At 37.9% G+C, this 16,137-nt stretch overlaps 1 long non-coding RNA gene across 10 annotated transcripts in view; it reads left to right on the top strand.

Annotated features, from left to right (window-relative positions):
* Positions 1 to 16,137, top strand: part of LOC144287898 (uncharacterized) — a 258,963-nt gene that overhangs the window by 64,865 nt on the left and 177,961 nt on the right. For 2 of the 10 annotated variants that reach the window (XR_013355716.1, XR_013355721.1), the window contains one exon: positions 2,087 to 2,182. The exons of the other annotated variants lie outside the window; for them this stretch is intronic. This is a non-coding gene — a long non-coding RNA (uncharacterized LOC144287898). The remainder of the gene's footprint in view (positions 1 to 2,086; positions 2,183 to 16,137) is intronic. 10 annotated transcript variants of the gene reach the window in all.

Genomic DNA, 16,137 nt, shown 5'->3' on the forward strand with positions numbered 1-16,137 from the left:
TATTATTTCCAGGGCTTAGACTGTCTAGTGGGAAGAAACAGTGAAAAATGGGTCTGTGTCTCCTTGTCCAGAATAGGAGTCACCTTTCAACTTTGATATTACCAAATTGTTTTTCTCCTTCCCTTGGAGATGATCTGGTCTATTAAAAGAACTGTAGAAAGATATTTGAAGTGGACTGGAGTATGAAGGGAGATCAGAGAAGTAGGAGGGGTTAATTATGCAAAACATTATAGATCATATTAAGGAATTTGGATTTTATTCTATGTGCAATGGGAAACCATATTAAGATTTTAAAGTCATGGTTTAATCTGATTTTTTTTTTTTTTTTTAGAAAGATTGTTTCAATTTCTACAAGGAAAAGAGATGTTAGGGCTTAAGAGTGGCAATAGTGAGACATACAACCTATTGTCAGGTCATACTCAGTTATTTGAACAAAAAGAGACATGAAGATTACTTGAACAAAGAGCTAGGGAGAAATAGATTAGAGATAGATTTGAAAGTATCAACCTATAGATTTTATAATGGATTGACTATGGAGTATGGATGAAAGGGATATGCCGCAAATGTTTCTCAAAGTCTTGGCTTAATGAAATGCATGAATAAGGAAATAAAAGTTAGGGAGTAGATATGAGAGGTGTAGCTAGGGTTGACTTTGAGGTGGGTTTTACATGACTAAATGGAGATGTGTATAAATATCAGAAGAGTGGAATGGACTAGAAATACAAATGAGGGAGGTATCAGATCATAGGTGATATGGAAGTTATAGGAGTGGATGAAATAACTTAGAGAAAATATAGAGTAACAGGAGTCAAGTGCTGAGTTCAGAGTCATGAGGCAAACCAGCGTTTAGTTGTTAGAGGAGGAGGAATATGCCAGAGAAAATAAGAAACAGCAGCCAGAAAGAGATTGGGAGAAAGTCAAGATATATTTCCCATCTCTATAAGAATTTATTTTAAATTCCCAGCACATTAATCACTCAAAATGATGATAAACAAAGCACAGAGTCACAAAAAAACTCCTCCACATAATCTAATGAAGTTCCCTAATTATTCAAGTATATTGTCAATTCATATTTTTAAAAAATTATCTGTAGGAGAAATTTCAGTATGTATGCAAGCACTGAAAAATTTGGAAGATAATATAAGAAAATGCTAACAGACATTATATTTGATGATGGAATTGTGAATAATTTTTCTTTCTTCATTTCAATTTTCTAAATTTTACATTTTTTTTCTGTAATAACTGTATCAGAACATATTGTCAAAATATATTCTATTTATTTTCTCTGTGAGAAAGTGATTTTCTATTTGTTAGAACAGGAATAATTAACTGAGTGTTATGGTGCCACCTAATTATGTGAAGCATCCCAACTGTTTGTTTTTTTTTTTTTTTAGTTAGATATATACCATTTATTTGCTTCTCTGCTATCTTCAGGGCTTTCTCATACAGATTAGCATGTAGTTATTTACAAATAATATTGTGAGATAGTGATGCATTGAGCAAAGAATGTGAAAATTAAAGTTAAATTATTTGTATTTGAATTCTGGCTCTGCCACTTCACAGCTCTGAGACATGACACATATGTTGAAAGTGAAACTGTTAGTATATATCTTGAAGTGTTATCTGAAGATCAAAATTAGATAAAATAAATGAATGGCACAGTCCAGTTCTTGGCATATGGTAACTTACTGATATATAATGGTGGTTAATAGCTCTGGCTGTGGAGATGGTGAGCCTGTTTGAAATTAACCAATCACTTACTTAATGGGTCACATTTTACAAATTATTTCACCTCTCAGTGTTTTATTTTCCTTATATGTCAGGTCTTAAAGGTACCTACTCAAGGGTTATTATGAAATAGTGTGTGTCCAACACTTAGAATATTGTCTGAGACTTTCACTTCAGTGACTAGATTTTAAACTCCCCATAGGGCAGGAACCAATCTTGTGCTTTTTAAAAAAATACACAATGATCCATGTGCTCAAAAAGGTTTATAATTTAGGATTATCATTCCAAATATTAATCCTCAAAACATAAGGCTAGAGTAAGAGCTTTCTTAAAAAATCTTCCTGAACTGTCTCAACAGGTTGATTGATGCTTTCATTCCCCTATGGATCATAAGTGCTGATGCCTAGATGATGCTGAGCATTCCTTGTACACTGCAGGCCACTATTCCATGCATGTCAGTACATTTCTTCTCCAAATAATTGTGGGGTTTTTGTTTGTTTGTTTGTTTTACCAAGGTCCTTGTGTTTATTTCCAAACCAGTGATTATAGTTGTTACATACTGTGGTGACATATTAATTTAAATATTGGATAAACTGATAAACTTTGAGTATAAAAATAAAAAGTCTATCTTTTGAAAAAGTTGAATACTTTGGAAAGATTTGACAAAAATGACTTCCCAAAAATTAATGTCAATTTAGGTGTGGGCAATGCAACAGAAATATACTGGGAAAACCCTCTGCACTCATATTGCCTTGCAAATGGGTTTAGGTTCTCTTTGCATTTTAAGAAATACAAACTAGATGGGATGCCTGGGTGGCTCAGTGGTTGATTGTTTGCCTTTGGCATGGGGTGTGATCCTGATCCAGAGATGGAATCCCTGTGAGGAGCCTGCTTCTCCCTCTGCCTATGTCTCTGCTCCTTTCTGTCTGTCTCTCATGAAGAAATAAATAAAATCTTAAAAAAAAGAAATACAAACTAGAAGTCACAGACAATGGATGATGGGTATGATTTGTGTGTGTGATTCATGAAGCCACACATCTCATTCTGTGGGCCCATACTGAAAGAAGAGCTCTTGGCCCAACATCTAACCATGGGCATGTATATATTTTTTGAGGTTAAAATGAAGTATTTAAGGTTTATAGACAACCATTTTTTAATGATTCCCTGCTTTAACCAACAACTATTCATCTTGAAAAATAAGAGGTCTTCTAAAATACTTAGATGGATTCAGCAGAAATTAAACTGAGTATCTAGTGATTTTGAATTCCAGTTTAACCACTTACTGACCTTGTGACTTTGAGCAACTTAGTTATCCTCCCTAATCTTGGTTCTTCATTTTTAGAAGATATATATTTTTTTATTAATAAGGGTTTTTAAAAGATGAAATGAGGCCATATATGTAAAGTACATAGCAGAGTTCCCAGAAAGGGAGCAAGTGCTTAATATTATAGTTTTCTATATTGTAATGACCATTGAGTCTCTGCAACCATGACCTCTTCTAAGCTCTAGAGCCACATTTCCAACCGTAGACTACACATATCCAACTATATCTCCTTTAAGGCACCTTCACTATTCTCCTAGACTGAGTCTCAGATTAATTATCAAGGCATCATTCTCCTGTCTTTTCAGTCACCCTCACATGTAAAAATGACTACCAAATAGATTTGATTTTAAATTTTAGAAATTCTCTTCATTTTCTCTTCTTTTTCACTACTAATATTCCTTCCTTCCTTCCTTCCTTCCTTCCTTCCTTCCTTCCTTCCTTCCTTCCTTCCTTCCTTCTTAATTGCTTCTGAATTGCTCCAGTTTATTTACTTTAGTAAGAGCTATTTTATTTTCATTACTCAAAAGTGGGTTTAAGTAGTTTCTTTCGATTTACTTAAATAGCATTCCCAGTTATTTATTTGGCACAAAACTTCATTAGCTCTCATAGTACATTCCCATCTCTCTTCTTCCCAGTACATTCATGGCCAATATTTATCTTTCCAAGAAACAAATGTGATCTGTGCACCAACACACACACACACACACACACACACACACACACACGCTTAAACATTCATACCTTGCCATTATATCCCAGTTAGGACCCAGGCTCCTTAGCTTCACATGTAAACCCATCACAGTTATGCTGGAACTATTCTGTAGATTTAGCTTCTGCCTTTCTTCAACCAAACTCAACTTATTGCTGTTTCCAAATATAATTTTACAATTCTGCATTGTTGTGTTAACTCTTCTATGTGAATTGCTCTGTCCTTTGGAGCATCCATTTGGGTGGATCAACTTTTATTGCCCAGAAATTGTTCCCATTTCTAAATATATAGTTTTGAAGGTATCTTAGGAGATCTGGGGGACTAGTGCTGAGATCTACACACACACACACAACTGGATGATTTCCACATCTGTGGGCAGAATGTAATTCTATCAGAGTTCTTTTGGGTTGACTTAGTGTCTTCTCACTAATTACTACACATAGGGCCTCAAGTGACAATAACAGCTGGTTATGCAATTAAAACCTTTCTGCTGTGAGTGGAGAGCTCAGTCAGGATGACTAGAAGGGTACAGTGATAATGTACTCATTGGTTTAATAAGATGGAAAGTATGTGGTTGCTCAGTTATGCAATTCATTTGACTCAAATGGAGAAATCAGATTAACTGCAGGCAGGTATTATAAGAATCGACAGGTCTGACATCCTCAGTGTTCCATGAAACCAAAGGTTGTCCTTGTAGAGTCACAGGTATTTTTTTATTCCTTTTTTTTCTTTGAGAATTTCTACAAGCTGAAACAAATGTTCGATATACACTCTAGCAGCTAAAAAGATATTTTGATTTTAGCTCTATCAAGTGCAGGATTTGCAAAAAAGTAATAACCTCAGTGACAAGAGGCTAAAAAATATGACCTGTGGAAACATTACTGCATGGATCAGTATTCTAAATTGCTTGGTATCTTGGCACAAAAAGAGCAGAGATATACAGACATCTCATTTAGACTCATTCAGATCATTTTGATTCATGTTTCACAGAAAAATACTGTCCCTGTTTTCTAACATTATTTAACATTATTTTGGTGAAGGCTGATATGGCAGATTTGCTTTCAGAATGACTCAAAAGGAGAAAATAAAGAACAAAATTCCTTTAAAAATGTAATTTATTGGGGCAGCCCGGGTGGCTCAGTTGTTTAGCGTGGCCTTCAGCCCAGGGCTTGATCCCGGAAACCTGGGATCGAGTCCCATGTCAGGCTCCCTGCACGGAGCCTGCTTCTCCTTCTGCCTGTGTCTTTGCCTCTCTCTCTGTGTGTCTCTCACAAATAAATAAATAAAATCTTTAAAATATATATATATATAACTTATTTCATCTTATTTTAAATATTCTTTATTTCAAAAAAATTTTAGTTTAAGTATTTAAAAATATTCCTTATTTTTGAATTAAGATGTTTTCTTAAAGGCACATGGCCTAAAAATAATAAATTATTGATATAAATTTACTGAAATATATAAATTTTCATGGCTGGGCTTCCACACCTGTGACTGTTTCTCAATGTATTTGTAGCTAAGCTGTGTGAAACATATTAGTTTTGTCTATGTTCATTCCCCTACCCCTCCTCTCCTTCATTGTGAGCTACTTTAGGACAGGGATTGTGTATTTGTCATCTGTGTAATCCTATCACATACCAGGATGCAGTTCATAGTATCCATACTTTTAATGAAGGAATTGATTTTATAATCACTTAGATAATACCTAGCTTATGGCACATACTGTTTTAAGCACCTTCTATAATAGTTAAAATATTAACTAATTTTATTCTTTTTTTAAAGAAGTTTATTTTTTAAAATTTTTATTTATTTATGATAGTCCCACAGAGAGAGAGAGAGAGAGAGAGAGAGAGAGGCAGAGACATAGGCAGAGGGAGAAGCAGGCTCCATGCACTGGGAGCCTGACGTGGGATTCGATCCCGGGTCTCCAGGATCGCGCCCTGGGCCAAAGGCAGGCGCCAAACCGCTGCGCCACCCAGGGATCCCAACTAATTTTATTCTTATAACAACTGTGTTGATAATCTGTTGATGCATGACAAATGGTCCCACAAGTTAGGATCTTAAAGCAACAATGGATATTTATTATCTGACACAGTTTCTGAGCATGAGGAATTTGGGAGCAGCTTAGCCGGGAGTGTCTGGTTTCAGGGTATTTCATGAGGTTATAGTCAAGATGTTTTTTACATGCTGCAGTTATCCGAAGACCTGACCAGGGCTGGATGATTGGCTGCTAAGGTCATTCACTCACGTGATAAGTTAGTGCTGATTGTTGGCAGAATGTCTTAGTTCTTAGCATACTGTTTAAAAGTTCAGGTGATTACCTGTGCTTCTGACCAACTGGCTGTAAATTGGAGGTTCCCACCACCTCCTTCCTGAGTTCCATTAATTTACTAGAGTAATTCACAGAACTTAGGAAAACAGTTTACTTATCAGATTACCAATTTATTATGAAAGGACATAACTGAGGAACAATCAGATGGAGGAGATACAGGACAAGACATATGGAAAAGGGTTCAGAGCTTCCAGGTCTTCTCTGGCACCACCTTTCCAGAACTTTCACATGTTCCCCAAACTGGAAGATCTCTGGATTTTTGGATTTTATGGAGGCTTTATTATATAGGCACAATTGATAAAATCATTGGCTATTGGTGATCTAGTCACCCTCCAGCATCTCCCTTCCCTTCCCTGGAGGTGGGAGGGTGGGGGAACCTGAAATTTCTAACTCTCTAATCAAGTTTGGTTCCCTTGGCAGCCAGCTCCTATACTTGGAGTTTTCCAAAAATCACTTCATTAACATAAACTCAAGTGTGGTTGAAAGGGCTTATTACGAATAACTAGATACCCATAGTTACCTTTATCACTAAAACTAGGAAACCAGGACAAAACCCAAGTATTAAGAAAGATGCCCTTATCGCTCTAATCATGTAGGAAAGTCCACATGTTTTGAGAGCTGTGTTTCAGGCAAGGGGACAAAGACCACATATATAGTTCATAAATTTATAATTCACATTATCACAGTTGATCATTGAGGGTGATCTTGGGAACCGGTCATTATAACAGAGTATATGACATAGATGCTTCCTCCTTTTTTAGTTGGGGGAAGTGAGGCACAGAAAGGTTAAATAATTTGGGTTATGATGAGGATTAAATGAGGCACACACACATAAGCTGCAACGCATTATATGGGCACTTATGAAGCAATAAATATTAGCTGCTATTTTATCTGTAAGCCAGGCTAATTGCTTTTGGCAGTTATTTTCAATTTCAGTGGGTCCAGATGGCAGGTTGTGGGGTCAGTTCCATTTTATGGAATCACGTTTTGTGACTTTAACATAGGGAACGCTGGCATGTGATGTATATTGGTTTCCTATTGTTGCTGCAGTGAATTACCACAAATTTAGTGGTTTAATGCAACACTGTTTTATTATATTACAATTCTGCAGGTGAGAAGTTTGACACAATCTTACTGGACTAAAGTCAAGTTATTGGTAGTGGTACATTCATTCTGGATGCTATAAGGGAGGAACATTTTATTGCCCTTTCCAACTTCTTGAGGCTGCCTGAATTCCTTGGCTCATCACCCCTGTCCTCTGTCTTTGAAGTCAGTAGTATAGGATCAATCTTTTTTTCTCTTAAATCTTCCCAGCCCCTCTTCTGTGGTCATATCACTGACTCTGCTTTCTGATCTTTGTGCCTCTCTCTTAAAAGGACCATTGTAATTACATTGGGCCCACCTGGACAATCCAAGACACTCTCCCTAAGATTCTTAATTACATCTCTAAAGTCTCCTTTGTCAGGTAAAATGTCATTCACAGATTCCAAGGATTAGGATGTGAACATATTTAGGAGGCCATTATTCAGCCTACAACATGATGAATGCTAAGTTTTTATTTGAATCAAAACTTTTGTTATAGCCACTGAACTCTCTCACCGAAGAGAGTGGAAGTTAAATCCATCTACCTCTCTCAGGGGTGATTTTAAAATTTATTCTATTTTCTGAGAATGATCTAAGCCTCTTCTTGCTGAAGGATTGTGAGAAGTAAGCAGAAGACACACTGGACCAAGTATCAGAGACTGAGTTCTTGCACAAACTCTTCCTCTTTCTAGCTGTGGTACATTGGGAAAATCATTTAGCATTTGGAAAAATATTTAAAATATGTGTTGAACAAAAATACTTGTCCTGCCTAGCTTACAAGGATTGCTATGTTCATCCGAAGAATTATATGAAAAGGCATGCTTTGTAAGTCACAAGGAGCCAAACAGACATAAAATCCTATTGGTTATCAATGTATTATGCTGTTTGAGGGAATTAGCTTAACATAGAACACTGGGAGTAGGGCAGACAGAGTGGGACCAATACAGTCTTTTAAAAAGAGACATCCTCACAGTGCCAGACTCTTTGCCTTCCTTGATCTGGCCCCACACCCTCCTACTGCTAGTGAGTTTCCAAGTCCCCACCAATGGAGCCAGCGTAGCTACAAACACAGACAAGAATAAACTTGAACATTTTGAGGGTCTCTTTGAGCAGGACTGTGAGGGGAGTATTATTTTATCCTATGCTTTGGGGAATTACATCATTTCTTACTATGTGGAGCTGGATGGAACACTGGAGAAATTTTCTAATCAAAGATATTTATGTCCCTTAGGATCTTCCATGCTCTAATAAAAACAATGACTTTAATTTGTGAGGCTGGGTTTAAATAGCATGTTAATCAAGTTAAAATGTTATTAAGGGGCTCTTGTATGCCAAATTGGGGAAGGAGTTAAGTGTTGAATATTCCTCAGAAATTTTTTTTTTAATTCACTTATGTGTATGTCTTACAAATAGGCATTTGGGGGCTGATGGAGATATGTGAGATAACAGGATAGTCACAAGTGAAGGGGTAAAAGTCCCTGATGGTGATTACATGGTGTTTGTGTTATTCCTTCTTTTGTAAAAATGTGTCTGGGCTGCTTTGTGTGAGTCTGTGTCAGGGCCCTGATAGAACCCCAGGACTTCCATTTAGTAATCCTTTCAGGGCCCACAGATACAAATAAAAGATAGCTGGGCCCACCCTGTTTCCTTCTCTTTTCTAAGCAATTGTTTATACAGTGAAGGCCTGGAGCCCTGTCATCTGAGATAATGAGCTGATAAGGAGTTAGAGAATGGTCACACAGAATCAAAACACTCAGGTCTGGGAAATCACCCAAGAGGTCCTAAATTTAGCCCTTCAATTGCTGCTTAAAGCCTTAGAGCTTTCAAAGGTGTTTTTTTACCCCTTTTCAGCCAGCATTTAATTTTCTTAAAATCATTATTGATTCTTCTCAACCATCAGTCCGTTTTCTATAGCTGTCGATTTTTTCTACCCATGAATCCATCTTGCTCTGAGGCACTGCGGGGTTGGAGCTTCAGGCTTCTCCCCAGCAGTGTGCCTGTCTTCCAGCCCACCAGGCCACACACACCATGGTGACATCAATCACCCAACAGGAGGCAATTGCAGATGACTGCAACCTCTACCCAGTCAGTATCTTTTAACAAAAGACACAGGACACTTTGAATTTGTGGGAAACAACCTGGATTTTTGCCATGTCCTCCTTGAAATAGAGATTTCACAGAACTAAATCTCTTTCAAAGAGGGGAATTACTGCCTGCTCTGAAGGGGGAGTTGGGGAGACTCCTGGTCCTGTGCCTTTGTCTCTCCATATAAAGGAGAGCAAGGAAAGACCTGATCTTCATAATCTTGAGCAGTCATATAAAGATGTTTGAGGGAAAAAAAATATGTTCTTTTCAAAGCCTGCCTTTCATATTGAACGTCAATCCCCAATTTTTCAGGGAGCAAAAAATCTTGGTAAGAATTATCCGGAAAAAAAAAGGAATTATCCTGATCCTTCAATTTTTTTCTCCTCCTTTTTTCTGTTGGACTTTGAGACATGTCACTACTCATTAACAGGGCTTTTTCGTACAGAGCCGAAAAAATAGGAGATGTTACTCAAACTAGGTGATTCGACTCTGATTTGAGATCGTTGATATATGTACAGATATGAGATGTTCAATCTCTATTTCTCACACATCATTGTTTGCATAGAGATTTTCAAGAAAGTCATACCACGTTTCTCTGATTAAGTAGTCAGTAAAAATGGTATACATTATTTGCAAGAATTCTAGTATACCTGCTAAATAATGCATCTGTAACTGTGACATTCAGAAAACTTAAAAGCTCAAGATGCCATCTTTGGTTTTGAGGAACAATAGTTCCACTTTCTTGGCTAAAAGTATGAATCTTTTAATGGTTGAAGTGGTTGCCCTCTCAGGCATCTCTAGAGGATGTGTTACTTAGTGGACAATCCCATTGGATATGGAGGATAAGTAACCTCATTATGGATGTAGTTTGAAGGAAATAACCTGCAATATATATATATATGAAATGAAGGGGTTTTTAAAGGAAAACCAGGAGAATTAACTAGCAGTATGGCAGGCTATCTACCTTACTCATTTGCCGGATTGGTTTTGTTTTTGTGCTTTACAATTACCTATAGTCAATTTTAAGATTTAGGAAGCATACTTGTGTGTGTGGGTGTGTGTTTGTACATATAAGGGAAGTCAAGGCAGGAAGGCTGTCCGTGGCGAACTGAGGAGGAGGAGCCATTAACCTGGGCACTGAACCTGTCCCAAAATAGTTCCTTGAGCAACTTAAACTCAAGGGAAGAAAATGAGAGTTATTAGCCAAGGTCTGGGGAAAGAGAAGCTACATTTTCATGGTTAACTATGGAGCATAGCATGCAACATGCATGTGATTTAGAACTCTACGTATATTTGCCAGGAAATCAAATAGATACCTAGAAATTTGAAACTACAATTGACAAGGTGAGGCAGATGTGCTTATTAATGCTCCATTAATGTAGAACAGAAATGTGAAATAAACCATTACCTAAGAGTTGTTTAGAAGATGTTACAAATATTTAATTGATCGCTGAGTGCCTGTCTCTCAAAGATGGCAATCTAGAAAAGAGTTTAGGGCAAAATTTTCTTGAAAATATTTAGGAGTATGGCATCTACCTCAGGGGTTTATTCTGAGTATTAAATTATGTGATGGGCAGAATTCATTTGTTTTCCTTTTCCTCTGTTCAACAAATTTTTACCGTGCCTTTAATAGTAACCAGCCTAGCACCAAGTACCAGGGTTATGGGAAGTGACTGGAGTAAACTGCCTCTACCCTCAAGGACTGTACAAATTAAAAGAATGTCTAGATCCTAGCAAATTGCTTTGCATGTCAGAGGCTCAACAAATACTGTGTTCCTTTACTTTCTTAATTTTTATAATCTGGGCTTTAAAAAATATTTTTTGAGAATGGTGATACTCTGATCCTTAATGTGTAAGAATTGAGAGGTTTCTTTTATTTATCCACTAAATAGTTATTGAATGCCTGTTGTGTGAATTTGGAATTGTTACTAGTACCTATGTGAACACAGTATTATTCTTTGTTTAAAATTCATGATGTGCCTACTATGTGCCTAGCACAGTAGTGTAATTAAGAGGGTGGAAAAGTTGTTTGAAATGGTCTCTGTCCTTAAGATAAATGTATTCTAGGGTTGTGGAGAATTTTGTTGAGTTGTTAAATCAGTGGTAGGCTGTCATGAGTTTTCTGTTTTCACTCTAAAAGACCACTAGTGATCTGTTCCTTGTCTTTAATCTTTGTTCTCAGTGCTCCTTGCCTTGTGTTATGCTAGCATCTGATGGATTTGTTTGCTGCCTCTGTGGGCTGGAAGAGGCTTCCTGGGAGGTTTTACCTGTTCTCCAGATTAGGTAAACTCTTGTTAATCAGTGAACCAAAAGAAAACACCCAGAGGCAAATCCTGACTCTTGGTAACTGGCTCATTGCATTTCATTATAAATACTTTTCAAATGTGTATCTTCCTGGTTTAAGTATAAACTGTGGCAATGGTACTTGGATTGCTTCTATATCCCTAGTCCCTGGCACTGTGCTGGGGCCAGGAGGGGCATGGTTAATGTTTGTTGAGTGGAGGAAAAGAATAAATGAATTCTGCCCATCTCATAAAATACATGCTGTATTGTAACAACCCAGAAAATAAAAGAAATGGAAGACATTTGTCCTCTCTAGTGCATCCCATGCTGACTGCCCAAGGCTACCAGGCCCTTTTGATGACTGATGGGGACTTGCTGTGTTCTGATGATCCCTTTTCTGGGAACAAGTTGCACAATTTACAGATTGCAAAGTAGCAGAACTAAGTTGAAACTCTATTTTCTTCTGAGTTTGGGAAATACTAAGTTAAACCATGTTAAAGTGATAGCTTTTCACTATACTTCTTAGGGGTATGACTACTTAATGTGCATGGTACATCTCTAAAGAGATGTGATGTGAAGTATTTTCAAACTTATTTGACTCTGGGACCCTTTTTTCTTGAAGCAATTTGTGCAAAGTTGAGGTTTGCAACACACTTTTTGAGATGCATTGTATTTGGCTGTTCTAAGGAAAAAATATAATTTTTTTTCCCCCATAGGGAGAGATAATTGAGCTCAGTTTTTCTCTTTCTTTCTTTCTTTCTTTCTTTCTTTCTTTCTTTCTTTCTTTCTTTTCTTTTCTTTTCTTTCTTTCTTTCTTTCTTTCTTTCTTTCTTTCTTTCTTTCTTTCTTTCTTTTTCTTTCTTTCTTTCTTTCTTTCCTTCTTTCCTTCTTTCTTTCTTCTTTCTTCAGTTTTACTTTCTGCTAAATTCCTGCTAAGGAGAACTCAACTATCTACTACTGTCCTAAAAGAAAGAAAATCTGATCAGATGCTAACTTTGGTTAAATGATAGGAAATGAGCTCCCAAGTGTTAAAAAAAAAAAAAAAAAAAAAAAAACCCAGACAGCGCCCCAGCAGCATCCTCTCCACATGGCCCACCTCAAGGCCAACCTGGAGCTGCCAACCAAATGCCTGGGGAGATTCCCATGGAAGCAGATGGTGCTGCCTGGAGACAGTTGTCCACAGCTTGGCATCTGGGCTCTGAGTGCTGTCCAGCTGAGGACTGTTCAGGCAGAATGCTGGGTGATAGGCTTCCTGCTGAAATCCATTAGCACTCCAACATAGCCCATTCTTCTTTTCCTTAAAAAGGATTTGTACTCATTCTGAAATTATATCAGAAATAGCTGCCCATAAATATGTACAAGGCATGTAGCCTTTGAAAGAACAAACTTAAGGACAGAAAGGTATTAGTGAAGATGGGGTCACCTAGTCTTTGGGAGCTGATGCTAAGACCTAGTATAGCACATATAGCACATGGAGAGAAGGGTTTTCCATGTGGCTTCCCTACATCTAGTATCTTCTCAGTGACTCAGTCTCTTTCCTTGACCCAACTTTTTCAAGGCTCCTCTAAGCTTTCTTTGTGACTAGGTCTTGTCCTTAGGCTTCTGTGTATGTTTTTGACAGGTCTAGTCATAGCAGAAAACCTGAGGGGTCAGTTTAGGGAGAGTCCCCTCACCCTTGATTTCTCATCACCCTCATATCTGATGAAACTTCTTAGTCTCCACCCCTGGTATCACCCTGGCCTGAAATCAGTAAGAATCCTGTTAAGTTGATGTAGCAAAAACCTCCCTGTTCTTGATGTCTCCTCTAAGTAATTTTCCACCCCTTGACTCCTTATTCTGCTCTTTGACTGTAAATCCCCACTTGACTTTATCATATTTGCAGTTGAGCCTGATTTCTCTCCTTGATTGCAATAGTCTTGAATAAAGTCTCCCTTACCATTTTAACGGGTGTCAGAATAATCTGTTTTCTTTAACATTGAACATGCTTTGTGCTTAGTTATAATTAGCAAAGATAGAAAGTGAATGCTTTCAGAAGTCATTCAGAAGGAATGTTGTGCCCAAGATTGCGAATCCAAGAAACCACCAAGGAGCCGACACCGATGCAAACACACAAGGGTTTATTTACAAGCTCGAGCTTGGGTCCAAGTATACCCGATACAGCTGAGCAGGGATTTGGACCCCCAGGTGGGTTTCAGCTTAGTTTTTTACAGGCTGGTCTAGGGGATTTTCTGAAGGGGTGGAGGAATTTCTCAAGTTCTGTTTACATTTTGATATGGCGCTTTCAAGGGCATTGAGCTCTGTTCTTATTCTAATAGGAGCTTCCTGCCTTTGGCTAGGGCTCTGTTCTTATTCTAATATGGGGCTTTCTAGGACGTTAAGCTGTAAGCTGTTTTCTTCCTGTAACTGAAGTAAGGTAAAGTTCAGCTCTTATTCACAGGGTCCTGGGATGGCTGTACTTGTGCTAATGCTGAACTTAAAGTGGAATGGCCTTAATTTTCTCGGCCTCCACAGGAATATCTAGAACAGAGATGCTAATTTTCTCTTTAGCTGATTAGAAAATAGCTAGAACTTTAATCTAATGAAAGCTAGAAGGTAGGATCACTGGGAGGTGAGAGAAGGGATGGTTCTTGAATTATATCCACAGCCAGAAGAGCTATTTATATTGTTCTTAGTATAAGAGCCAAGAATGTCAGTAAATATAGAATAATATATATATGGCCTATTATTTCTGTAATTTTATCTGCCTAATGACTATTTTTAAAAATTAAGCTTAGTGTTAAAGTAAAATTTAAAACTTTATAGAAAAAAACAATACATATGTATTTAAAAATCCTTCCCTATGCTTCATCTAGATAAACATTCAGGTTTTTTTTTGACTATTTTTTTTAAAGATTTTATTTATTTATTTATGAGAGACGGGGGGGGGGGCGGGGGGGACAGAGACATGCTCCATGCGGGGAGCCTGATGTGGGTGGGACTTGATCCAGGGTCTCCAGGATCATGCCCTGAGCTGAAGGCGGCGCTAAACCCCTGAGCCACCTGGGCTGCCCTAAACATTCAATTTTTATGTAGTTCTTCTAGCTATACCTCAAGAAATTACACATTCTAGTTTGCCTGAGGCAGTCTCAGTTTATGTTTATAGCAGTTGTCCCAGAGCCCTGTCCAGTTTAGCATTTATTCTATACAAAAATGTCCAGTTTAAGTTGTGAATTATATGAATTCTCTAATACTACTTGATTTTGAGTATACCGAGATATTTTAGTGCATACACCTTTGTGAACCCCTCTTCCTTGTCATTGATTACATCAGATACTCTGTATCCCCTTGTGTTCTCTGTGGCCTTGAGTTGTCTTCTGAGCCTCTGGCCATATCTTTTATTCCAGCCTCTGAATGGCCACATATTTGTGGCTCTACTCAGCCACTTGTGAAATGACTAATTCCATCTCAATGCAGCCTGATGGTGCCTTTTGTCATGCCTATACCAGCCATCTCTCTCCTCCTGCCCTGAGTATTTTTGGTTGCCTTTGAGACTCTAAAAGACTCCCTCTGCTACTGTGCATAGGCAGTATGGATGTGGGGAGTTTATGGCCATGTGGCTAATACTTGACCAGTGTAAGAGAGGAGCAAGCAGATAAGTTCTACAATTTTTTCCTCCTGAGACCCAGCAGTTCCTAGGCTCTTTTTTTTTTTTTTTTAATTTATTCATGAGAGAGAGAGAGAGAGAGAGATAGGCAGAGGGAGAAGCAGGCTCCATGCAGGGAGCCCGATGTGGGACTCGATCCCGGGACTCCAGGATCATGCCCTGAGCCAAAGACAGACACACTTAACTGCTGAGCCACCCAGGCGTCCCTGTTTCCTCTACTTTTTATGTCACTTGTGTTTCAGAGGATTTGTGTGAGGATTAAATGAGTTAATATACAAATATCTGACTCTCATCGTTTGTGGTAATTAGGTAAAGTTCCAGGAATACCAAATAAGTGAATACCAAACTATCAATCCTAAGGAAACCGTGCACACACGTACATACACATACTCTTTTCTCACATAGATTATAATCCTAAATCTTAAAAATAACTCATCCTGGTAGAGTCTATTTTCTTTATTTTACAAAAGAGAAAAAAAGGTACAGATGTAAGTGGGTTGCCTTGACTTACTTGTCACTCATAGTGGCTACAGTTGTGACTCCACACCTCTCCCATTGGCCCAAGAGGCTGAACTTCTTGCACTACCCCACATCCCCTGCCTCTTTATCCTCTGTTTACCTCCATGTTAGATAAACAGGAAGGCTGAGCTGCAAATTTCAGGTACCTTACATTGTTTTTTGCTGCTCGGTGTCTGTCCTGAATGACCTTGAAAGCATCAGCAGTGGTGATTTTGGGGTTACAAATGTTTTCAAATAGGAGGATTGTAAATATGGAATCCCACAAATAATGAGCATTGACTATACTAAATTTAGAACTTTAATTGGCACACAGCAAGTGTTCAGTTAATGTTCACTGTTATCCTGTTATTTCCATTTTACAGTTGAGAAAATTTGGTTCATATAATTTGTGTATGGCAGAGACAGAATTCAATTCTTGCCCTAGTTCATCT

The sequence above is a fragment of the Canis aureus genome, chromosome 17 (assembly GCF_053574225.1).
Source record: "Canis aureus isolate CA01 chromosome 17, VMU_Caureus_v.1.0, whole genome shotgun sequence".
In the NCBI taxonomy this organism is placed as follows: Eukaryota; Metazoa; Chordata; class Mammalia; order Carnivora; family Canidae; genus Canis; species Canis aureus.